The 26,927-nt window shown below is 48.1% G+C and overlaps 1 protein-coding gene across 3 annotated transcripts in view; it reads right to left on the reverse strand.

Annotated features, from left to right (window-relative positions):
• The window catches only part of ARHGEF6 (Rac/Cdc42 guanine nucleotide exchange factor 6), a 1,071,863-nt gene that overhangs the window by 763,932 nt on the left and 281,004 nt on the right, over positions 1 to 26,927 (reverse strand). The window contains exon 1 of one of the 3 annotated variants that reach the window (XM_078688615.1): positions 2,774 to 2,881. The exons of the other annotated variants lie outside the window; for them this stretch is intronic. The gene's annotated coding sequence lies outside the window, so the exon portion shown is untranslated. Of the gene's footprint in view, positions 1 to 2,773; positions 2,882 to 26,927 lie in introns of those variants that run through there. 3 annotated transcript variants of the gene reach the window in all.

A 26,927-nucleotide genomic window follows, 5' to 3' on the forward strand; every position in this document is an offset into this window, starting at 1 on the left:
CAAAGAAGGTTGGCTGGAGAGTTCCTGAGGGAGCGAGTTCCATAGCTTAGCTTAGGAGCCAAGGTGGAAAAAGCTCTTCCTCCCCATTTCGTCCTCTTGAATCTGGGGACAGTGAGTAGATTTCTGGAGGCTGAACGGAGAGTTCTGTTGGGGGTGTAGAGGCTAATAAGGGACCTAATCCCTTCCGAGCCTAGGCCATGAACTGCCCTATGAGCCAGACATAGCAGTTTGAATGAAATCCTAGCCTGAATCGGCAGCCAATGAAGATCTTTTCTGGCCTTTGTAGCCGAAGAGCGTCTAGGCAGATTTAGGACCATACTGGCTGCGGCATTTTGGACCACCTGGAGGCGCTGAAGTGACTTCTTGTTAATGCCTGCATATAACGCATTACAGTAGTCCAGTCTGGACCCCACCAGGGCGACCGCTGCTTGTCTACGAGCATCAGGTGATAGGTAGGGGGCAATCTTTTTTAGCATCCGAATGATGGCACAGCATGTGGACACAGTTTTGTTGACTTGGAGATCAAAAGAGAGGTCAGGATCTATGAGAACTCCCAGATTCCTAGCCAGGCGGGTTGGCTGGGGACAGTCCCCCAAGGATGTAGGCCACCAATCCCCAGACCAGAGATCGGAACCCCCTCCAAAGACCAAGACCACAGTTTTTTCTCCATTCAACTTCAAGTAGTTGCGGATCATCCAATGCCCAACTGCTTCCATAGAGGCTCTAAATTTAAGGGCAGACTCTTTTATCGACTCGGTGGTAGAGACGATGATCTGTGTATCGTCAGCATACGACAAGATCTGATACCCAAAGGATCGTATAATTTTGGCAAGAGGGGTCACATATATGTTAAACAAAAGAGGGCTCAGCGCGGAGCCCTGTGGGACCCCACATTGCACCGCCTGGGAAGATGACAAAAATGTTCCCAGTTTAACTCTGCCTTCTCTGATGTAAAAAGGGGGAAAGCAGATTCAGAGCAGTGCCCTCCACACCTATCCCCTTTAGCCGGTCAACCAGAATTGAAGGGGAGAGGGTGTCGAAAGCTGCCGTTAGGTCAAGCAGCACCAAAAGCGCAGTCTGTCCTCGGTCAACCTCTGATCTGATATTATTGATCACGACAGTGCGGGCAGACTTGGTGCTCTGTGCAGCACGAAACCCATGTTGGGAACAATCCAGCAAGTTGGCACTTTCCAGATACGAGGCTAAATGGCGATTTAGGTGGGCCTCAAGCATTTTAGCCAGGGCTGGAAGCAGGGAGATGGGTCGAATTTTTTTTAAGATTTCCGGATTCAGAGAGGGTTTTTTTAAAAGAGGTTTCACCACTGCTGTCTTCCAGGACTCTAGAAAGATCCCTTCTGAAATGGCTTTGTTCATAACCTCCAGCATATGGGGGAGAATCACCTCCCTGCATACCTTAGGCGTTTTTAGGGGGCAGGGGTCGAGGGGCGAACAGGACTTAGTATCGTCAAGAAGACAGTTAATATCCTCATATGACAACCGAGGGAAGCTTGCAAGACAGGAGAGGGAACCAAGTTGAGGGGTCTCCGGGGCAGAGACTGACCGATGGGACGGAGAAACTGGGATGGCATCCAACTCCAAGTTCAGAGATTCCAAGGAGCTGTGGATGTCCTCAATTTTGGTGAGAAAAAAGCTCGCAATATTATCACACAGCTCTTGGGTCTCGACCACAGAGTTAACCGCTTTGGGAATTGACAGAGTGTTAATGATTTTAAACAACTCTCTAGATGATTTCAGTGAGGTGGTGATGTTACTAAAATAGCCCATCTTTTCGTCAGCTATAGCCTTTTTATATTCCTTTATTGCCTGTTTATGATGCCTTTTCCTGGAGGTATTGGGGTTAGCCATCCAGGATCTTTCCAATTGTCTAAATTTACATCTTAGGAGTCTCAAATGTTCAGAGTACCAAGGTGAGGAGGGACGCTTCCTGGCAGAATAGAATTTTTTTAAGTGGTGCAAGAGTGTCTATACAAATTATAGGGGTGTGTGAGGAGCACTCCGCTAGTTAATCTTTATATCTTGAATCTATCGGTGCTGCGGCTAATTAGGGTAGTCAATCCTAGTGGAAAAAATATATGTTATGACGGGTTATAAACCCATCTAGCCGCGCACTGTTCACCCGGTGTAATACACCTTATCAGTTTTGAAAAACGTTTTACAAATCAGTATACCAGTAAACAATACATTGCTTTAATGCATAATTCTCATTTTTATGAATGCTTGTACACACTTTCTTCAGTGTGAATTATTTCATCATGTCAACATGTAATACATCTATTACATTTCTTGTCTGCTTTTACATGTACAATATTCTTTGCTTTATCTATTTACAACACAGTTTCTCTGTCTGCCCAATGCATTTCAGTACTGTTAGTACCTTCATCAGGGGCCGTCTGCAATGAAATAAAAAATAAAAATGTATAAATGTAAAGTAAAATGTGAGGACGCCCATGGGTGTGATATTAATGATATTACGAATCGTACCTGTGTAAAAGGATCACCTCTCCTGGGTAAAGCTGAAAACAATGATAATATATTTGTAATCTGTCTGTCAGAGACTGACTCACGATTGCACAACAGAAGTTATATTCTGGATAAGGTTAAATGCTTACCGCGTGCCTGAACCATATGTTATTGTTGGTAAGCTGCCTGAATGAGATGAATAAAAACAATAAACGCATTCATAGTTATAATGGTGCTGATAATGTCAAAATACTTCCTAACGAGATGTGCCTTGTAAAAAAACGGAACGTACCTGTAGAGCTGTCGGTGTATGTCTATGCCCTGAAAAATGTCGACTGTTATATTAGATTGCGAGCCAAAATCTCATGTGCTCAGTGTTGTTAAAATAAAATGTTCTCATACCTCTATGTTTTATCGTTCGTTCTAAAAATAAACGAAAACAGCGTTATTAGTACCTAACAGTAATGTCAGCTTCAAAATACTATGACTATCTAAAAAACCGCTCATATTCAGTGTTTACCTGAATAGGTGACACTGCCTTGCTCTCCCGTTACCGTTGTGCTTCAATCCGCGTTCGAAAACGCCGCCATTACCTAACTGTTCTTAACCCGTTGTCGTGTATTCACAACTATAAAGATAAAAAAACGGACTGTCAGAGTTACTCGTATTTTGATTTAGCGCCCTTGGGGGCCATCTTAACCGAGTGAAATTAACAACTGTACACTGTTGTTATGTGTTTACTATTTCACTTTATAATTGTGTACTGGTGTATTTTTCCACCCTGATATGTTAAGATGATGTTAAGATCCTGCCGTATTTAGTTTGTTATGGTATTATTTACTGAAGATTAATACGGTTGAATGGTATGGTGTGATGTCTTTGTGATGGTTTCATGCGTATTTTACTCCAATAAATCAGTACACAATAACTGGTGGGCAATGTTCAACATCCTTAAAGATCAAACAAATGCATCATATTATACAAATGTTGAAAACATTCTGCCTCATATTGACATTGTTCTCACCAATGTTATACTTGTTATATTATATTTACATTTCAAAATAACTCAAAAAGTCATACCTAGTTATGGTACCGACAATAATGTACTATGATCAAACAATGCATGATTGCTCAAGCTGTAATATCAAGTTTATCATATAAACAATATTAGAAACACTTTGTGGTATTTAGGAATCATTCACAGTATTATATACTTTCAGTGTTGTGCTTAAATGTTTAGAGATAGCATGAAAAATTATATCGGTCATTGAGTCCTATTGGAATCTTGGTATTCAGATATTTAATCCAGTATAATTCACGTTGTAACAGCCTTTGGTGATTATCTATTCCTGGACTATATCTACTTTCTCAATGATGAGAAAACAAATCTGTGAAATAGTATGTTTTGTATCTCTCCAATGTGTAACCAATGGTGATGACAAATTTAAATTACGAATTCTGCTCTTGTGTTCCATCAGTCTGATTTTTAACTGCCGTTCATTTTTGCCAACATACATCATCCCGCATGGGCATTTGATGCCATAAACTACGTGCTGCGTGTTACAATCGCTTGTATGTTTTAACTTTACCTGTATTCCTGTTGTGGGGTGTGTGAATGAATTACCCGTAATCAAATTGTTGCAATGTGTGCAGTTCTGACAACGTACTGTTCCTTTGTAAACTGTTCCTTCATGTGCCACTTGTTTCTGTTTCAACATTTGTCTTAGGTTTTGACCTCTAGTGTAAGCGTGCATTGGTTTTTCTTTGAATAAATCCTTGAAATCAGGTTCTGTGGACAACAATTCCGACCGTTGATTTATGATTCCTTTGATGGCTTTTGACTGTGTGGTGTATTTAGTAACTAGAACCATTTTTTCACTGATAGTTTTGTTTTTAGGTCTCAGTAATGCTTGTCTGTCCATCTTCAAAACTTTCTCAATGTTCTCTTGTAGTTCATCTCTTGGGTAACCTCTTTCCTCATATTTTTGTGCTTGTTCTTGCAGCTTCATACGACAAGTGTTTGTGTTTGAACAAATTCGCTTGATTCTAATAAACTGAGAAAGTGGAAAGTTCTTTATTAAACTCCTGGGATGGAAACTGTCGTAGCTCAATGCATTATTACGGTCTGTCGGCTTAGAATACAGTTCGGTCTCGAATCCTGTAGGTGTCTTAATAATTCTAACATCCAAGAAATCCATTGTCTTCTCATCGATTTTATGAGTGAATTGTATCCTAGGGTTAACCTGATTGAGTTTCAGAATTAATTCCAGTAACGATTCCTTAGAGTCATCCCATATTAAAAACATGTCGTCGATGAACCGACAATACATTTTGATGCGTTTCCATTCGTTCGTATTCATCAAATTGTCAGCCTCGAATTGAGCCATAAATATATTTGCATATGCGGGGGCCCCTGCAAAACCCATCGATGTTCCGGATAGCTGGGCAAAGTATCGGTTGTTCCACTGGAAATAACTGTTGTGCAAACAGAACTTAAGGAGTTGTAGTAAAAATACTTTGTCTGTTGGCAAATCTCCCATTTTTAGTAATGCCCATTCAGTTGATTCAAGGCCTGATGAATGTGGGATTGAAGTATATAACCCTGTTACGTCTATTGTGCACAAAATCCAATGCTCCTTAAAATCCTGTTGGATTGTTGATAATTTGTTCAAAAAATCAGTTGTGTCCCTAATATAGGAACACCAACCTTGCACAAATTGCTGAAGGAAATGATCTAGATACCGTCCGAGGGAGTCAAATATCGACCCACAACCCGAGATGATTGGTCTGAGTGGGGGATTGGTCAGGTGTTTATGGACTTTGGGGATCAAATATAACTTCGGGCAGTGGTGCAAGAGTGTCTATAGCATTACCAAGGGCCTTGGACAGGCAACATGCGGCAGCATTGGTTTCTAAAGGTAGGGAAAAGTTGATCTCATCTAGATAGGGAGATAGGGAGCTGTTGCAAACCGCACTATAATTTCTCCTAGTTTCCCATGTGTTTCTACTATCTAGGTTAGGGGCAGGCGAGATGATGCTGTTAAGGTGGAAAGGGACTGCCCAGTGATCTGACCAAGATAAAGGAATCGAGGTTCCGGTCACTAATCTGGAATCGTTAGAAAATATGCCATCCAGCTAGATGTGTAGGGCCAACCACCAGTTGGCTGAATCCATAGGCAGACAAACCATCGACCAATGCCATCGTATCTCTGTCATCTGTCGCTTCCAGATGAAACTTAAAATCGCCCAGAAGGGTTAAATTGGGCATATTAATAAAAGGTTTCAATATTTCGAGTAAGTCCTGAAGGAAGGAGGCCCTAGGTCCCGGGGCCTATAACAGAGTATACCTGAGAAGGAGGCTGTAGGGGTGAACTGTATAGAGAAATGGAGTGCCTCAAATTTATCATGAGGTGAGGAGAGGGGGTCAATACGACATGACAGTTCCTCTCTACACAGAATTCCCAACCCTCCCCCTCTGAGCCCAACTCAATCCAATCTAGGGAGGGCATAGCCCTCGGGAACAGAGGCGACCAGATCCGGGCCAGCGGACTCTGATCCCCAGGTCTCCGTCCTAGTCCAGTTCAAACCGGTGCTGGGGCACTCCAGCCCCAGCTCTGGCGCGAAACTGGACAAAGGGAAAGGGGTGTAACCACCCCCTTCCTGGGTCCCACCCATAGGAGGGACCTAGCAGGTAATCCAGTCCCAAGACTTTAGATTTATCCTGACTTAAACTCTGATACAAAACTCTGGAGATTCGACATCCTACTCGACGTAGAATACTGAAGAATCTCCCTTGTGGTCAAGGAGTGACCACCCTGTGCAAGCAGGCACCATCAAGCGCTCAACGGTTTGCTTTGTCGTTGCTCCAGCCGGAGCCCGAACACAAAGCCTGACAAGACCCAGACTTCCAGACTTCCTTCAGCCCGATCCACAGCCACAGCAAAGCTGAGACCCGTGGAGGCGACGCCAGACGTGGGACCGGCCATCTTGGAAAGCCAGCGAAGCGCTTTCCGTGCAGCTTCTGAGGCACCGTCGAAGTTGTGCATTGGGGATTGAGAAGACCCAGCCCCGAGCATCCACTGCACCAAAGATCACCTCTCCACACTCACCGAGTTGCGTGGGGCCCTTTTGCATTTTTCTGCTCGACGCGTCAGTCCGGTCACTTGCCCGTTGGCTAGTGGCCTCTGTGACGACGAAACCCGAAATCTACACCGCTGGTCTGGTTGCTCCAGACTGGCCCTTGCTTCCCTGCGAAGGAGAAGCCCCTCAGTCCTTGCTGGCCTGAGTAAGAAGCCCTCGTCGAATCCTGCGTGGGTTGTCTTTGCCAAGGCTTGTTGGCTCCAATCCGGAAGCCGACACCGTCGACAGCGAGAGCCTTCGTGGGACAGTCCGTGCCCAACTCCTGGTCATCGTCGACATCTTCTGGTCCACGTGGCAGCAGAGACAAGCTTCACAACATCACCTGATTGCTTCCTGACATCGCCTGGTTCCTTCCTGGTTCCATCCTGATCACTGGCTAGTGACTTAGACTCTGTCCCCTCTGCTTTCAGGTACTCTTCATCCTCGATACGCCCTTGGATCCAAACGGACTCTTCTCTCCTGGTCGCCTGCAGCATCTTTTCCCCAAGGCTCCATAGAACTCCATGACGAAACCCGACACACTTTGGGACCTATGCACCCGCTTCCTGTGGGAGAGGTAACGTGAGTACTGCGGTGCTATTGTGAAGATCAACTATCCTAGTGTCCTAGTTTCAAGTGGTTAGTTTCTAGTCCAGTCGGAAGACTCCTAAACCTTTAACTTTCTAACTTTACGCACCCATTGACTTCTATGTGTGCACGCGTGTGCATTTAGACTCTGCACCCGCATCCCGTGGGCCTCCTGCTCCCTAACTACTGTTAGCCCAGTGTAGCCCCAGCGATTCCCTAGGCCCTAGGCCTTCCAATTGTTCGTGACGTGGTTCTTATGCCACTATTTTAGTCCACCCTTCTAGAGGGAGAAGACATGTTACTTCCATTAATCCCGGTTAACGTTAACCAGAGCCTCAGCATCACAAAATGGATGCTGCTGCCACAGACACAAGTCTGAACTCTTGCTGATGGGAGTCCTTCCAGCGAGGGAGGCTTGGACAATAGGTTTCTTGTCACAGGGAGGTGCTAGCACCACCCCAGACAGGCTATAGTGTATTGGGGCAGGGAGGGCTGAATGAAATGAGATAATGCCTGGGGCACACAAGGTGTCCCATGCATAGTCCAGTTCAAACCGGTGCTGGGGCACTCCAGCCCCAGCTCTGGCGCGAAACTGGGCAAAGGGAAAGGGGTGTAACCACCCCCTTCCTGGGTCCCACCCATAGGAGGGACCTAGCAGGTAATCCAGCCCCTAGATTTGGTATATAGGTAGGAGCTAAGTCCCAAGACTTTAGGTTTATCCTGACTGAAACTCTGATACAAAACTCTGGACCTTCGACATCCTACTCGACGCAGAAGACTGAAGAATCTCCCTTGTGGTCAAGGAGTGACCACCCTGTGCAAGCAGGCACCATCAAGCGTTCAAAGGTTTGCTTTGTCGTTGCTCCCGCCGGAGCCTGAACACATAGCCTGACAAGACCCGGACTTCCAGACTTCCTTCAGCCTGATCCACAGCCACAGCAAAGCTGAGACCCGTGGAGGCGACGCGAGACGTGGGACCGGCCATCTTGGAAAGCCAGCAAAACGCTTTCCATGCAACTTCTGAGACACCCTTGAAGTTGTGCATTGGGGATTGAGAAGACCCAGCCCGAGCATCCACTGCACCAAAGATCACCTCTCCACACTCACAGAGTGCTTCGTGGGGCCCTTTTGCAATTTTCTGCTCGACGCGTCTGTCCGGTCACTTGCCCGTTGGCTAGTGGCCTCTGTGACGACGAAACCCAAAATCTACACCGCTGGTCTGGTTGCTCCAGACTGGCCCTTGCTTCCCTGCGAAGGAGAAGCCCCTCAGTCCTTGCTGGCCTGAGTAAGAAGCCCTCTTCGAATCCTGCGTGGGTTGCCTTTGCCAAGGCTTGTTGACTCCAATCCGGAAGCCGACACCGCCGACAACGAGAACCTTCGTGGGACAGTCTGTGCCCAACTCCTGGTCGTCGTCGACACCTTCTGGTCCACGTGGCAGCAGAGAAAAGCTTCAGGACATCACCTGATTGCTTCCCGACATCGCCTGGTTCCTTCCTGGTTCCATCCTGGTCACTGGCTAGTGACCTAGACTCTGTCCCCTCTGCTTTCAGGTACTCTTCATCCTCGATCCGCCCTTGGATCCAACCGGACTCTTCTTTCCTAGTCGCCTGCAGCATCTTTTCTCCAAGGCTCCATAGAACTCCACGACGAAACCCAACACACTTTGAGACCTATGCACCCGCTTCCTGTGGGTGAGGTAACGCGAGTACTGCGGTGCTCCTGTGAAGATTAACTATCCTAGTTTCAAGTGGTTAGTTTCTAGTCCAGTCGGAAGACTCCTAAACCTTTAACTTTCTAACTTTACTCAGCCATTGACTTTTATGTGTGCACGTGTGTGCATTTAGACTCTGCACCCACATCCCGTGGGCCTCCTGCTCCCTAACCACCGTTAGCCCAGTGTAGCCCCAGCGATTCCCTAGGCCTTCCAATTGTTTGTGACGTGGTTCTTATACCACTATTTTAGTATATGGTTTAGTAGGCCACTCGGGCCTATCCATATTGTGCAACTTATTGTATGTTATATTGAGTTACTTTTTATGCGCTTGTGCTTCTGTTCGCACAAAGAGATCAGAGGATTGATTTAGAAATAAATACATATATATTATGAATATAAAACCTGTGTGGTGTCCTTTCATTTGGTATTAAAAGGATTGCATATGGTAAAACAGCTGGCTTCACATGCCCTCTTGAGTTTAGCCTAAGACTGCTTTTGTCCATGCTACCCCTAGGATAGCTGGTCTATAAGGTTGACTTTACAACCAGCACCATAAGGGTTGTTTCGACTGGTGCAAGGTGCTCACTAGAATAGTGAACATCATATACCAGGCCAACTTCTCACAGGCCCCCTCCCTGGGCTGAAACGGTGTGACTACTCTGGTGGTGCAGCTAAAGGGGGCAGAGTCCTTGCCTCCTGGGGTCTGGTGTGTCGGTCCGCGTTTCGGCGGACATGGTTGGCCCCGGAGGGCACCGCGGAGGAACAGATGCCGCAAGTGTCAGTACAGCCAAGAGCTCCCCTCCCCCGTGAACTTAGTCATGTAGTGCACTTGGCTGTTTTCAGACACCAGCAGTGGCCGGCCCTTGGTGACCTTGAGGGAGAAGACACTTGGGGGCGTCTCTGGCTGTCGCCGGCCCGAGGGGCCCCAGAGCTGGTCTAGACGGTGTGTTGGGGCCCCGTAGTGGAGCTGCCTCCCCCTGACGCCAGTGCTTGCGGCGTTTGAGCCCCTGGGCAGCCGGTGATAAGAAGGGGGTGCCCCGAATCCGGGGAGGGGCTGTCCCCCTGTCCTCGCTCCCACACCATCCTGAGCGGGCCCCGCGTTGCACCCCCGGTATGGGGACGGCTGGCGGGGGCGGTCGGCTGCAGTGACGGTCCGCGAGGGTCACATAAGGACTCAGAGGCCCCCCGCCACCTGGGATCCCATATTGGGGCGGACTGAGACAGAATTGAGGACCGGAGGGCCCCCACCATGGCTGCCAATAGGGGCAAGAAGGACAAGGTCATTAAGGACTCACTGCCAAAATCGGGGAGTGGGAGCCCCCGGCAGACGACAGCGCAGGCGGCGCAGCCGGTCGGTTCGCTCCCAACTCTCCTCAGACATGCGCGAAATGCGCCGTGACGTTGACTCCATTGGAGAGCGGGTGGCCACTCTAGAGGAGCAGGATGTAGGCACTGTGGATAAGCTGCACCAACTCCAGCAGGATGTCAATCGACTAACGGAGCAAAACCTGGACCTGCAGGCGCATACCGAGGACCTGGAAATCCGCTCGAGGAGGAATAACACCAGGATCTGGGCGGTGCCTTGGAAGGGTGAGGGTGAGAGTCTCCGAGAGTATGTCTCAGCGCTGTTCCGTCAAGTTCTGGAAGAGGGGGACGACTTTGATCTTAAACTGGACAGGGTGCACAGTGTTGGTCTGCCAAGGGGTACCCAGGCTCCACCGCCAGATATCCTGGTTTGTGTCCACAACTTTCAAATTAAGGAGCAAATCCTGTGTAAAGCACGGGGCATTGCCACCATCCAGTTCCGTGGGCACCAACCTGCCCTCTTCCAAGATCTAGCGGCCTCCACACTCATCAAGCCCCACAGCTTCAGACCAATTACCTCGTATCTAAGGGAGCAGGGCATCCCTTATTCCTGGGGCCACCCATTCCGCATCATCTTTAAGCTCAAACCGAAGCTCCTGCAGCTACGTTCCCTGGATGCAGCATTCGAAGCGTTGGGGCTGGAACGTCCGGACCCTACAGCGACGGGCAGAGGGGTCCCCGTGCCGACGACGCAGGCGTTCTAGCGGCTGGCAGACAGTGGGGAGACCGCTACCGATGGGGAAACCTGACCCTTCTGCGAGCCTTTTGGAAAGAGAAGCAGCCGTCTCCTCTGTGGCGTTGGTAACTGAAAGCGTTCCAGCTCCATGATCCTAATGTGATTGCCCAGTTTTGAGGTGGGGGGCGATGCAGGGAGGGATAGATGTCTTGAGCTCTGGGTCCTTGCTCATGACGAACTCCTACATCACGATCTGGGGACTACTGATTGATAACGGGTCCCTTCTCCTTTGGGATCTGTTCCACACTGTTTTTTGTATTATGTTTTTCTTATTGGGGTTCTGGTGGGGGAGGGGGGGCGGGGGAGTAGTGGTGGTAGCAGGGGATTAATCATTCATGTCACAAAGCTCGTTGAGGGGTCCTCGCGCACAAGGAGGAGCTGCGGGGGGGGGGGAGCGTGGAGGGCAGAGGGATCACACAAAGGGGGAGAGCTCTGGTTGGGTTGGACGGCTTCAGGCCGCCACTGGCAGCTTGGGAGTGACGAAGGGGGGGAATCATCCACTCATAAGCTCAGTGTAGATGGGTGGGGCAGTCGGTCCCTGCAGAGCAGAGTTGTAGGTTATACAGACGATGCCACTAACTCTGGGGACATGGAATGTTAAGGGGTTAAACTCACCCCAGAAACGCCAAAATATCTGGAAATATATCACTGATCACCAGTTAGATGTCGTGGGCCTTCAAGAGACCCACCTGGCTAAATCAGATGACTCACGCCTTAAGCACCAACAGTTTCCACTTGTCTATAGATCTTTTGCCTCCACGAAACAGAGGGGAGTGGCTCTTATGTTTCGTTCGGCCCTGCACTTTCAACCTACGGGAGTACTAAGTGATAAGGAGGGACGCTGGGTCATGGTGAAGGGCCTTCTGCGGGGTAGACTCTGCACCTTTGTTGTATTGTATGCACCTAACACTGGCCAGAATAGTTTCCTCCAAACTCTTTTGGGGAAGATCATAGACTTTGCTGAAGGGCCACTGCTTATTATGGGAGACTTTAATTTGGTTTGGCGGAAAGACCTGGATATCACTCATCCTCAAAGATCCGACATGGGCTCGTTTACCCCTGACTCGCAGCAGAAGATCCTGGACATGGGGCTTTTTGATGCCTGGCGCTCCCTGTGCCCCCAATCTAGGGACTACACCTTCTCACATGTTCATCGCTTTTACTCCCGAATTGACCACTTCTTCCTGAGCCAGTCTCTCCGGGGCGACCTCCGCGAGGCCAAGATTTTCCCTCTGTCCGTGTCCGATCATAGCTTGCACGCAATGTGCCTTCATTGGGGTGTGAAATGGTACTTCTCGGCTTTCTTGGTTCGGGACAAAACCTCCTGTAACACTTTAATGGGAGCTATACATGAGTTCTTTGAGCTTAATGATACTGGGGACACTTCCGTTTTTAACACCTGGGACGCCTTTAAAGCTTGTATTCCCGGGCAGTGCATGGCCCTGAATTCTGCCCTTAATAAACAGCAAGGTCGGGAAAGGGAGAAACTAGACGAGGAACTCTCTACCTTAGAGAAAGCACACAAGGCGAACCCTTCCAGGCGCGCATTGCGACAGCTCACGGCAGTCAGAGGTAAGCTCCGAGCACACTACAACAACAGGGCTGAATACACTCTGCTAAAATGACGGCGTCTTTCCTACTCCCAAGGTAACAAAGTGGGGAAGCATCTAGCTAGGCAGCTCCGGGACAAGCGAGAACGGGAATACAAAGGAGGGATTCAGGACACTCAGGGGGTGCTGAAACACCAAGATGAGTCTAAAGCCGAGCTTTTCGGTTCCTTCTACAAGACTCTCTACTCGGGGGATGCTCTCGATGCCGCCGCGCAAAAGGAGTATCTGCAAACGCTGCCATTGCCACAGGTATCTGCGGAGTGGAATGAGACACTATCTGCTCCCTTCACCAGGGAAGACGTGCTGGCGGCCATTAAGGCCTTGAAGCCCCAAAAAGCCCCGGGGGCAGATGGTTACACGGCCATTTTTTACAAGACCTTTGCCGCTGAACTCAGCCCATACTTAGTCTGACTGTTTAATGATATGGCGGACAAAGGCAAGACATCGGGCACGATGGCTAAAGCCCTGATATCTATCATACCCAAACCCGGGAAAGACCCCAGTAAGTGCGCCTCATATAGGCCGATTGCCCTCTTGAATTTAGATGCAAAGCTCTATTCTTCCATCATTGCCCGACGGCTCAATGACCTAATGCCAACTCTAATACATCCGGACCAATCGGGGTTCATTAAGGGATGTCAGACCCACGATAACACGAGGTGGGTCCTTCACCTGATAGAAAAGGCCAATAAGTTCAAAATTCCGGTGGTTCTGGTGGGGCTTGATGCCGAGAAGGCGTTTGATAGGGTGGATTGGGGGTTCCTATTTCAGACATTGGCCGCCTATGGCTTCTCCTCTAAATTTTTGACGATGATTCGGGCGAATTACCTCGCCCCCAGGTCCAGAGTAATGGTAAATGGGCATACGTCCTCCTTCTTTGAACACTCACTGGGCACTAAGCGGGGGTGTCCTCTTTCGCCTGTGCTCTTTGCCCTAAGCATAGAGCCCTTAGCACTGGCAGTCAGGGCCAATCCAGATATCCAAGGCCTACCCTTTACTGGGGAGTCACATAAGATTACTCTTTTTGCGGATGATGTCCTTCTTTCCCTCTCTGACCCGGCCCGCTCTCTCCCCCATGTGCAGGCGGAGCTGGAGCACTTTGAGGCGGTTGCAGGATTCAAGGTGAACTATGATAAATACTATGTCCTTAACCTCACACTCCCTCAACCTGAAGTCCTCCATCTCAAGACGCTTACGCCCCTCCCATGGGCTAGTTCCTCCCTTTTATATCTGGGGATCCACTTGACTCCCACGCTGGGGAAACTCTACTCTGCCAACTTCCCCCCGCTTTTAACCAAGATCCAGGCCAACTTGAATCGCTGGAAACCAATGTTCATATCATAGCTGGGGAGGATTCATGCAATTAAAATGTCCCTTCTGCCCAAGCTACTATACCTGTTCCAGGCCCTGCCCATTGACATCGATGGAGACTTTTGTAAAGGTGCATAAAATCTATGATGTTCCGCTTTATCTGGCAGGGGTTCGAGCACGGTTTTCCTTCGCTGTTCTGCGCAGACCAAAGAAGGAAGGGGGCGTGGGACTACCTGACATTCATCTGTACTATAAAGCGGCGCAACTTCGGGTACTAGTAGAATGGTCGCAACGAGAGTCAGAAAAACACTGGCTGCACATGGATCGGAGCGTGGCGGGGAGGACGATCTGGGACCTGGTATGGAAACCCAAGGGTGATAGGCCCAAAAATGCTTACATCAGTACCCCCACCTGCACTACTTTGAAAGTTTGGGACTCCGTCTCCAAGGATGATAGGTGGACTACATTCCCCTCCCCCTATACGCCCCTACACTTTAATCCCGTGTTTCATCCAGTGTCGGTCGAGGGCCCCTTTGATGCTTGGAGGGAAGGGGGCTGTCTGGCGTTAACACACCTATTCCATAACTTCGATCCACTCACTTTCGACAATTGTAAGAGGGACTATGGGGTTCAGGAAAATGAACGTTACCACCACGCACAACTACTCCACTGGGCACTGCCTCCCCAAGTGAGGGAGGCAGCTACACGACCCCTCACGAAGTTTGAAGCCTTTCTGACCAAAACCGCCCCCATGACGGGCGCTATTACCTATATATATATGGGCTCCTGCTTTCCACTGCCACTTCACCTAGGCCGCGCTATATGTACATGTGGGAGGGGGTCCTTCAACGGGACATTTCTGATGCGAAGTGGGCACACTTATGGTCAGGCATAGGCAAGTTTAACCACTCCGTGGAACTTAGCGAGGCACACATGAAAACCATGATGGATTGGTACCTACACCTGGCCAAGCTGCGACAGATATTCCCTAACACTTCCGATAGATGTTGGAGGGGGTGTGGGCTACTGGGAGATTTCCAGCATATCTGGTGGGACTGCCCTATCATCCGCCCATTCTGGGAGGAAATCCTTGCACAAATTAAGGAGATGCTGGGATACCCCATCTCTACCTCGATGGCCACTACCCTTTTGGGTCTCCGTGATCCTAGTCTCGAACATCAGACTAGGGCGGACAAGAAGATTATGTGGCTCAGCATCGGGGCGGCCAAGCTCACCCTCGCTGCAGCGTGGAAACAGAAGGAGGCCCCTGCCATCTCCCTGTGGCATTCGCGCCTTTGGAAGCTTCTGAGTTTGGAGAGGATGGCCGACATCTTCCTGGATGACTTTAAGAACTTTGAATTCCGCTGCGGTCCACTGGTCACTTTTCTTTCCAAGGGTTTGCCGTCCGCAGTCTGTCCTGCTATCGTGCAAGCTCTTCACATATTCCAACTGTAAACTCCCAACACTCAATGCCTTGACTTCTGTCCTCGGACTGTTGCTACCACCACTGGGGAGGTGGGAGGATTGGGGGGGTGGATGGGGGGGAGGGAGGGGGCGGTGGGAGGGGGGGGTTCTTGTATTTTGTTGTTGTTAATGTGACTCCCTCGTGACGCTTCATCCATGACACTGCCTACCAGGGAACCTGCACGTGGAAGCTCATCATTTGACCTAGCATAAGGTGGCAGCTGTTGTATCCGTCCGGGGCAAGCGGGTTTTAGCCGCTTTGTCGTGGGGGCGTCTGCCCTGACTGTCATTGATCTCCCACTTGCCTCACTGGCCGTTTGAATCACCTTGTCTCCATCAAGAACTGCACCCACTGGAGTACTATTACATAGCCTACGGACCTGGTTAATGGGAGCTGTGTCCGGCTAACAGGATGCATGTGAGCGGATTCCAATGCTACCCCCTGCGAGGGAGATGTGTGGGACTGTCGCATTTTTTCTCTGTGTTAAAAATTTCAATAAACATACCTTTGAAGAAAAAAAAAAAGCCTGACAGGAAGAAAAAATATAATTTATCGATGAGGTTATGCTCATCCGACCCTAATTGACCAATGAGGACTCGACTTTTCTCCGAAAGTTGTTCTTTTAGATAGATAGAGCTAGTGAAAAAGGTATAAAAAGTGCTGATTTTGTCAAGTAAAACACGCTTCTTCAGTTTCCTGCTGGCATGCTGTCGGACTGCTGATTGACTTGGACACGTAAAACTTTCAGGGAAAAACTTTAATTTTTCTTTTCCAACAAATGCACTTTAATTAGGGATTCTAGTTAGGGATGTTAGGAGAAAAATGGACTTTGAGACTATCAATCTTTGCTAAAATTTGCGTTCGAAACCTAAATTTCTAATGTTTATTTCTGATATTTTTCTAAATACATGATATTAACTGTTTTGAACCAAATTTTCGTTTAAATGTCACTTTGAGAATTAAAATAAATAAAGAAGAGAAGTTTTAGACATGTTAAATCTGCTTGAAAAAAATTAGATAAAATGGAAAACTAAGCTGGTCTTGAGTCTTCCTGTGCCTAATTTCGTACTAGCAGACCAGTCGACCCCTATGGCGATATGTCTAAATGTATATTTCTGATGATAGAACCATGGTAAACTTCTAAAACTGCAGATGTTAATAGTATAATGTTTAGTTTAAATTAGACATCTTGCTAAATGATACAGCAGCTCTCCATTAGATTCACTGATCCCTAGAAGTAGAGAGAAAGTGTGTGTGAGTAGCTCTCAGTGATATGGGCCCCACAGGTGAGCAAATGTATGTTCTGGTGTTTCAGGGATAAGTGAAATGGTTTCAGAGTTTATTTTTGGAGTAGCGCTGCATCACTACCAAATGTGTGGCGTTCATGGATTCACAGCCATGCCTGGGCAACAAGTGGCATGACTGCCTGCCCTGAACACTTCTTACCCTTTGATTGCCTTCAGGTGTCCCTACAGTGAGGCATCACGAGGACCACATCATGATAAGTATCATTATTCGGGACATTGCCCCCTTTTACATCTTTGCTTAAGGATATTTGCTGTTAAAGCCTTGCAATGTCCGCCACGTTGGCCATGGGTTTACGACCTCCGATAGCTCCCTAAAGAATTAGGAAAACCCCAGCAACTCGACTGCCCGATGATGTTCAGTAGGAACATGTTTATCCCTATGCTAGAAAGGTGAATTCTGTCCTCAGAATAAAAATCCAGCAGGGCTAATGAGAACATGCCTTACAAACTCCCAGCCCATGCCTTTACATAACTTGTTCACTGATATATTTAACTTCTTCCTGGATCCGACTACCGCTCAGTGGTTCTCTGCCCCTCGCCACCCTTATCATTTCAGATCAAACTATGTCGGCCGGACGCACTGCTCGAATGCTTTCTGGCAGTACCGTGCGAACTATTGCAGCCGGCCCGTTGCCTTCCAGCTGGATGACTACCGCATCCGGGTTCTTGTTTCTCTGTTGCTCTTCCAGTACCACCGGAAGAAGCTCATTCCACCTCATTCCTTGTCTTCCCAGCCATATCACCTTGGTGTTGCACAGTCCTATGTTGTCACAAAGTTTCTTGGCATTGGCCCACCGTCGGGCCCTTGTGAAGTAAGAATGTCCTATTACCCACACAGTCCGTTTCTCTGCTCTGTTCCCTACGACAAGAGACTATGGCAAAGTTAGCAAGCCGCCAGCCTTATCTAGGACTTAAATGCCGAGGACCTCCACCTCACTATGCACTGAATCCCCTACTCTGCCATGCAGTGTGCTACAGCGGTCGTGGCAGCCCCAATGCAAAAGGAGTGAGACCCAAAGTGGGCAGGTGCCAGGCCTGCCCTTGCCAAGGCCGGGCGAAAAAACTGCAGTGAACTGAAAACTGCTCAGATAGCTGTTGTATTTTTGTATAAACAGCTGCATGCACTAGCAGGCTTAATGGGGCTAAGGTGGAATTGTATCTGATAAAGACCTTGATGGGGTATCATGGCCATTTGCAACCAACTTCCAAAAGGTTTTGGTATCTTCGAATACAGCTGCCTCATAGATATTTTCCCATATTTTAGCTTCCCAATCTTTGAGTGCTTTTACTTGGGTTGCTTAATATTCCTTACTGTTCAGTCTCATTAAAGATGGTTGCTCCAACATAAGGGTCAGGCGGAGTTCATTCTTCTTCTTGTTACACAATTTAGTATACCAAGACTGCTTGGGCTTGAGCTGGGCCTGTGACATCTTGCACGCGCGTGTGAAGCACATACTCAGTGTTGCAAATAGGCCCTCGTTTATTCTAACTATACTCGAGGTCCTAGAGTTGTCCTCAGGATAGGTGAAACTTAGCCTATCTAATTCATGCACTGCTTTCCTAACAGCCCCATTCATGCAGTCTCTAGTAAGTTGGTTATGAACTACTTGACCCCATTTGATCCTATGCCTATCATTCAATGTCAATGAACTAGAGGCAAGAGATATTACACAACATTTATCAGGGGATAAAAGAGGTCATATAATGTACACTGGAGGGCATTATGACTGCTGTCCGCCCTAGGGAGTATCTTGAAATCTACCACATGTTCCCAAAGCTGTACTGGTATTAGAATATAATCAATTCTAGTAGTGTGTCCTGGACGATTAAAGGTACACGTGGCATTTAGGTAAGAAGAAAAGCAGCCATTACATGTACAAAGACCACATGTCACAGTAAATGACAGGAGTTGGTATGCAGCTCCTGTCATACGGTTTACTGGGGCAACGCTAAGAGCTGGTATCCCCCATTCCCCATCTTCTTCACATACAGGATATCGAGTACCCATATTACAGTATTTATAGTTAGCATGAAAATCGCATCTTCATGCGAATCAAACGAGGCCCTATGTTGGACAAGGTCCCGGAACATCTCAGTTTCCCTCCTGCTCATAGTTATGCCATTATAGATATTATACAAATAGGAAGCGCAAGAATCATTACCTGTACTTAATATACCGAGAATATGGTGTGAGACTAGAGAGAGGGACTGAATTTTGGCATTAATATTTGTTCTGGCAAAGATAAGGAGTCCACCTGAAAGTCGCCTCTTTCCAGTATACAAGCAGCTACATAATACGTTGTACATCCGGAACTAAAACGAGGTTCAGTAGCCCAGGTTTCTTAAAGAAAAAACAAAGATCAAATTTATCAATGAAAGTCCCCAAACCACTTCACTCTATGCCACTCCACTGATTCCTTTTACATTTCACAAGAGCATATTAAAAGTGTCAGGAGTACCGGGAAGGGGGCTTGAGGGTAGGTGTACATGTTAGGGATGGAGTTAGAGACAACAAGAGCTTTAGAGGTAAGAGTATCATGGTGGGGGACATATACTAGACTCCCTGGGTCTAGGGCAGGCGCCTCCTTCAGTAAATCTGTCATGAAAGTCCCCAGCGGCTCAGCTTGATGATGAAGGCTACCTTTTAGCGGAGGTAATCTATCACATTGGGCAGGCGGATTGAATTTAAACCTAATCGTTGGAACCTCAACCAGGGGATGTCGTAACTCCATGTGCACTACGCCCTCAACAAAGAATCTTGATTCCAGCTCGGGCCTAATGTAATCATAATATCCTGAAGGGTCTGGGTCTGTGAGTCCTTTTGTATTCAGAATATCTGATCAAAGTACCGAATAGCAATGGTGGATGGACCGTATCTGAAAGATGCGCTTATTTAAAAGTCACTCCATTTCTTCATGGACACCCGAGGGTAGCGTGGGTAGCTTAGTCATGTAGGCCACAGATGTTGGCGATCACCACTGCCTGATTCACAGTTAATGTCACCAGAGGTACGGGGCGCTTCCTCAAGTCACTCGGGGGACGGGCAGAGTGCCCACCTCTCAGGATGATGCTCACCGGACGGACAGCATACACCTACCTGCTCAGTTGCCTGCTTTAGTTGCTGAAAATTATTTGCATGTCTGGCAGCACGCTCAGCCAACGCTGCTGCTCGGTTTAGCCCCCAATAATCAAGTCAGGTGGCGAGCTCCTTGCCACACCGTTGACTGCTTTGCCTACTTCAGTCCGGAGTCACAGCCAGCAAAAAGTGTAAACCGCAGAGTGATTATGCAGACGGTACTTGGCGACTCCGATGGGGATTCCCCTGGTGATCCGTTTGCTCCTGGAGACAATGTTTGGGATATGCTTGTCCCGGTCGCCTTTTATCGCACATTATTATTATTATTAGGTTTTTATAAAGCACACATATCTCCCAGAAGGGTCGCATGGCACTATAACGGGTTCGATAGAGGAAAGTACTCATGGCTTAGAAGCTGTTTAAAACAGCCAAGTTTTAAGCTCTTTTTTGAACACTCTGTGGTCTGTAAGGGCTTGAAGTTGCAATGTAAGCTCGTTCCAGAGTTGAGGGTCTAAATGGGAAAATGATCTGCGAACATTTCTGGCAATTCGGAGCCTAAAGGGGGGTCAAGTAAATGTTTTCGTCCAGACCTGAGATTTTTATTTGTTACATACCAATTAAGTTTCTTCACCAAATACCTCTGCCCATTTCCATACAAATACTTACGTGTAAGACAAATAAGCTTAAAACGAGTACGTTTCTTAATTGGAAGCCAATGTAGGGATTTTAAGCTGGGAGCAGATGGGAACAGAGATGGAAGATTCAACAGCAATCTTGCAGCGGTGTTCTGCAGCACCTGGAGTCTTGAATATAATTCCTCATTAATAGATGCCATCAAAGTATTTCCATAGTATAGGCAACTGATTATCAGACCCTGAACGAGTGATTTCCTGGGTTCCAAAGGAATCCATTGGAATATTTTATGTAGGGTTCGCATAATGCCATAGCAGATGCCCAGGATATGGTTTACCTCATCCTTCATGGACAGTTTGTTATCTATTATTACACCTAGGTTTTGTTCCATGGATTTAGGGGATGGACAGAGGCCCAAGCTAGTTGGCCACCAGTCATTTGACCAAAGTTCTTGTGCTTTTCCAAATAATATTACCTCGGTCTTACTTGCATTCAGTTGTTGGTTTGCATCCAGGTAGATGTGTGAATCATGCAGTTTTAAAATCTGATTCTGATGTCCCAGGGTAATTACCAACTGGGTATCATCTGCATACGAGATTACGTCGAACCCATATGATCAAATTACCCTTGCCAATGAATGAATGAATGAATGAAACAGCACTTGTATAGCGCTAACTACCCGAAGGCCTCGTAGCGCTTATGACTAGAACTTGATTAACAAGGGCTCAAGGCAGGTCAACAGAGTGTAGCGTACAGGTGAGTTTTTAGAGTTTTCCTAAAAGGGAGATGGTTTACAGTTTCTCGCAGAGGCAGAGGAAGAGTGTTCCAGAGTTTTGCCGCAGTGTGTGAGAAGGAGCGGCCACCCCAGCGAGCCTTCTTGACTCTGATGGGAGTAGCCAGCTGGGCGGAGCTGGAACGAAGGGAACGAGGTGGGGCATAGGGAGTGACCAGCGACTGAAGAATTGCAGGGCCAGTACGATGAAAGGCCTTGTGTAAAATACACATGGCCTTAAATTGTATTCTTCCGGCTATAGGGAGCCAGTGAAGTTCCCTTAAAGCATTCCTCGCTGACTGCCAACGGGGAAGGTTATAAAGTAGACGGGCTGCACTGTTCTGGGTGACTTGGAGCCTCTGGATGGTATAGGCAGGAGCTCCCATGTAGAGGACATTCCCATAGTCCAGGCGGGATAGTATAAGGGCCTGGACCAGGATCCTCCTTGCCTGGAATGGGAGCAGAGGGAGCACCCTCCGAAGCATCCTCATCAGCCCAAAACAGGTAGCTGAAGTCTTCGTAGCTTGAACCGAGAAGTTCAGGTCGGTGTCAAACCAGATCCCCAAGCTTTTTATTTGGGGTTTGGGCGTGGGAGGGGGGCCTAAACATGGAGGCCAGGAGGATGCAAAGCCCGAAGGGGAGGGATTGCCCAACAGGATGACATCTGTCTTCTCCCCATTAAGTTTTAGGCATGAAGATTGCATCCATCTGGAGACCGCCTCCAGACAGGAGCCGAGGGTGCTAGACGATCCCTCCTGGTGGTCTAAAGAGACCACCAGTTGGGTATCGTCTGCGTAGGTGACAATACGCACACCGAAGGGATGGACTATCCTGTCTAGGGGCTCCATGTAGACATTAAACAGAGTGGGGCTCAGGGAGGAGCCCTGAGGAACCCCACATCTGAGAGGGTGTTTAGGGGATGCCACCTCGCCCTCGAAGACCTGAAAGAAACGGTCAGCCAGGAAGGATGTCAGCCATTCCAGGGCTGCGTCCGACACACCCATGTCCGCCAGACGTTGTAGAAGCGTGACATGGTTGACTGTGTCGAACGCAGCGCTTAGATCGAGTAGGAAAATGGCGACCTTTCCACCCTGGTCCAACACGGTTCTAGCTTCCTCCGTTACCGCTAAAAGAGCGGTTTCAGTTCCATGTCGAGGGCGAAACCCTGTTTGGGAGGCACGCAGGAGACCATTTGATTCAAAATGGCTCGTCAGGATGTTGTTTACGTGCCTCTCAAGTAGTTTACTCAGCCAAGGGAGCAAGGATATAGGGCGATAATTCGCCAGATTGTTCTGGTCCAAATTGGGCTTCTTCAACAGAGCCCTCACCATTGCGCACTTCCATGACGGAGGTACAGATTTTGTGGTGATAGAGGTGTTGAGGACGTCCAGTATGACCGGGTGAATTATGTCCATGTTAAGAAGGGTCTGGGGGGATGCCGGGTCAGTAGGTGAGCCAGAGGAGATTTGGGGGATAAGTTTATCCAGCGCTGTCGCGTCCAGGAGAGGAATGGCATTTAGTTGACAGGGCGTGACGATAGGCAGGAGAGGAGAAGGAGAGGGGTCCGGGGTGCTGTCTACCTCTCCAAAAGAACAGTATATAGTCTGGATCTTTTGGGAGAAGAAGTCAGCCAGATTGTTGCAGCGGTCCTGCGCGCCCTCCACGAGGGGGCGTTCTGTTGGGGGTGAGATAAGGGTTTTGACGATTTTAAAAATTTCCCTTGGGGCATTAGCAGCGGCCTCGATTTTACTGCCGTAGTAGGAGGCTTGTGCTGTTTTTTGATCCTGTTTATAGAGCCTAATAGCCGCTCTATAACTGGCCTTCCTGTCTTGGGAGTAATCTTGTCTCCAGGCTCTTTCATACTTGCGACAGAGCAGTTTCTTAGACTTAAGGTCAGATGTAAACCAAGGAGCGGGTTTGGGTCTTTTTGTAACAGTGGTGGCTCGCACAGGGAGGACCAAGTCCAGTGTAGAGGAGATCCAGCCATCGAAATCGTTGGCTGCAGTATTAGCATTCGGTGCCTTCCTCGGGGGATCTCTAGCCAGGACAGTTTCCCATTCAGGGAGGGGGAGCGAGGACCACTTCCTACCTCGCTGTTTGGCGGGATGACAGGTAGGAATGGAAGAATACGTGTGCCAGATGAAGGGAACTAAAAAGTGGTCGGTCCAGGGTAGCGGGATAGGGGTTAGCACTGTAAGATCGTCGCTATTGCTATAGATATGGTCCAAGAGATGGCCTCTGTTGTGGGTTATATGAAACCCTTTTTGATGGAGATCGAGAGCAGAAAGGCTGGAGCGGAGCGTATTGGCTGCGTTGTTGTGAGGGTCATCTAGATGCAGATTAAAGTCCCCCAATAGAGTAAAGTTGGGTGAGGACAACACAACGCTAGCAGCAAGATCCGTTATTTGGGCAATGGAGTTTTTTAAGGCGCCAGCAGGGCGATAGGCTAATAAACCTGAAAAAGTGGTAGTGGGGGAAAATTCTAATGAAAAGAGGACACTTTCGCATGCAGGTGAGGTGGTGGGGGTAATGCGGCATTTGTAATTGTCTCGGTAGACAATAGCCAGTCCCCCACCCCTCCCGGTCTGACGATCGAGCCTCTTAAGAGTAAAGCCCTGGGGAATAGCCCACCCAATCGCTGGCTCGTTATCTGAGTGAAGCCATGTTTCCGTTAGGAAAAGTGCATGGGGGTTGAGTTCTTCAATCATTAGATGTAACTCCGTGTGATGTTTACAGACGGACCTGCAGTTTAGGAGATACAATCTCCATTCCAGGGCAGGGGGAGGGCGTAGCGTACCTATATTAGGAATAGAGGGCTTCCAACTGCAGTTCGTACAGAAATAATTAATATCAGACGGGTGAAATAGATGGGCACAATGAGGACATAAGGGAAGGCGTAGGGCGAGCAATGATGAGACATCATAAGAGATAGTGGGGAGAGCCATAGCAAAACCAGTCTGCCCACCGGTCCGCCGGAGCGTCTGGACGCGGACTGGCGCAGACTGGCTTCTCTTTGGCGCGTCTTAGGCGCTCCCGCTGCGCGTCACCGCTGCGCTTGGGATGACGGCACTTAAAGATTAGGAGGAGTGGGGAGACTAGACCGTCGCCCTTGGTAAAATGTCCACCCACCAAGGAGCGATCCGGCAGCACTAGCGCTTACCTCCCTCCACACAAGCAGCCTAAGATCGCTGTGGTGGACCGGGGAGCAGCGCGAACAATTTACAGTATTTCAGTTGCTCAATTAAAGTGCTTAGGCTATTTTAAAAACAATTCTGTATTTTAAAAATTGCAATGTCACAATATCACACACAATATTAAAACACTAGTCTCAGATGCGTGCTACTGCACCCGTTAGCGCGATGAGGTTATTAGTCAGTCTCTCGAGCTCTAAGGAAGCCCGCCCTTTTGTAGTCAGGGAGGAGCGGGGAGACTAGACCGTCGCCCTTGGTAAAATGTCCACCCACCAAGGAGCGATCCGGCAGCACTAGCGCTTACCTCCCTCCACACAAGCAGCCTAAGATCGCTGTGGTGGACCGGGGAGCAGCGCGAACAATTTACAGTATTTCAGTTGCTCAATTAAAGTGCTTAGGCTATTTTAAAAACAATTCTGTATTTTAAAAATTGCAATGTCACAATATCACACACAATATTAAAACACTAGTCTCAGATGCGTGCTACTGCACCCGTTAGCGCGATGAGGTTATTAGTCAGTCAATGGTGCAAAAAAATGTGAAATAGCATGGGCTGAGTACCGATCCCTGGGGGACTCTTATCAGCCATCAAACTACGGGAGAATAGAGATCCTAGTTCAACAGTGGTGGTCCGTCCTTAATAGTTTCTTAGCCGTTCGTGTAATTTTATGGGACTCCTGAAACTTTTCCTAATATCGTTAACTTCCCATGGGCTATACCCTTCCCTTGTAGTAGGTGGCGGGATGGAAGCAGATGATACTGATTTTTCGCCCTCCCCCGTGTGCGTTGTTCCTTCCCATCCCCTGCCCCTTCCCTTTTGTCTTTGTTTCTACCCTGTTCCTTTTCTTCTATATTTCGGGTTCTATTTAGGGCGACAGGCACGCTGCCGGGGGGTAGGCCATAGCCCTCTGCAGGGGTGTAGGGAGGGCTTGTGGGGTGGGTGGGAGGGTCTGTTGTTGTTTTTGGAGGGGTCCTTTCTCTCCTCCTTTTTTTTCTCCCTACTTGGTTCTATGGCCCTTGTGTATCCCCTTTTTCGGGGCTCTGTATCGCCGTCTGTCCCCCCGGGTGTCTTTCTGGTGTATTTTTCCGGTATTACAATGATGGTGATTTGTTATGTTTGTCTTCCTATTTTGTGGTCGATTTGGTACCGGAATTTTGCTTTTCCTGCTTTGTCACCTGGGGGCGGGTGGATGGGTTGAGGTCCCTTCCTTTTCCTTTTTCCCCCTTTCCCTTCCCCCTCCCCCCCTTTTGTGGGGTTTTCTTCTACTTGGGGGTGCATTTCGTATTGTTTTGTTGTTTGGGTCCTTTATTGTGCTGATCGGTGGGACGGGTGATGGCCGCGGTGGGCGGGCAGTGGAATGTGTGCACAATTGCTTTTCCTTCTACCCGTTGTTTTGCCCGGTATTTATTGGTATATCTCTGTCGTGTTTATTTCTCCTGTGTTTTTAAGATCGCTGCGTTGCTGCCCGCCGCGGCCCCGCCCCTCTGGCTAGTGTTATGGCCCGCCAGGCTCCTGACCTCCCACACCCGTTCTTTAAAAAAAGAAAACTACCTTTCTATTTGTTTGCTCCTGAGATTGCTCTAAGATGCTTGTACTTTCCCCTGATTTGTTGCCTTTGTATATTGTGTCATCTGATATATGTCTCCGGCTGTTTTTGCTATGTGGTGGCCAGCCCTGGTGGGTTGTAGGCCCGTATTTGTGAGCTTTCTCTGTTTTAATAAAGGTTTTCAAAAAAAAAAAAAATAAATAAAAATAAAAATAGTTTCTTAGCCAGTTATGGACTTTGCCTTCAACTCCCATCTCCTCCTGCCTCAGTATTAAGATTGCATGAGAGATGGTGTAGAAGGCAGTTGATAGATCTATTACTGCTGACTGCCCGTCTTCTAGAGAAAGTCCTATGTTGTCAACTACCTCTACCACTGACATTTCGTGCCTGTGGTCAGCCCTAAAGCCTGACTGGGAAGGGTTGAACAGTTGACAGCTTTCTAAATAGGTTGGTAGTTATTTATTAATCAGGGATTCAATTAACTGCCCAGAATATAGAAGTAAGGAGATTATCTGATAGTTACAAAAGACTCTAGGATCTGTCAATTGTTTTTTGTGGATAGGTTTAACCCTTACACATTTCCATTTAATAGGGACCGTCTCCAGATTTAAGGGCATGCTAAAGAGATTTGTGAGACTATAAAGTAGACGGGGGATAGAGTTTGCAGAATGTGAGAATCAACGGAGTCATCTGGAGAGCCTGATTTCGTCCTGTTAAGGGCAGCTTTGGCCTCAACCTGAGTAAATTTAGTAAACACATTTAAATGTACTGTATTAGGAACATTTATACAGTCTACTCGATCTTTTGTTCTTCTGTCCTACGTTTGGGACCATGTCACCTCCCCTTGGATTGAGTCTTTCAAAACTTGCATGCTTTAGTCACTGGGTGACCACTTGCGCCTTTGGAGTGCTTTACGCCACCCTTTCTGATGCTGTTTCCCCTGTGTTTGCTGCCTCACACCGTTGGGGGGGGTGGTGGGGGGGTAGGCGCCCTACCCTCTATGGTCGGATGC

Source organism: Lissotriton helveticus, chromosome 4_1, assembly GCF_964261635.1.
Source record: "Lissotriton helveticus chromosome 4_1, aLisHel1.1, whole genome shotgun sequence".
NCBI lineage: Eukaryota > Metazoa > Chordata > Amphibia > Caudata > Salamandridae > Lissotriton > Lissotriton helveticus.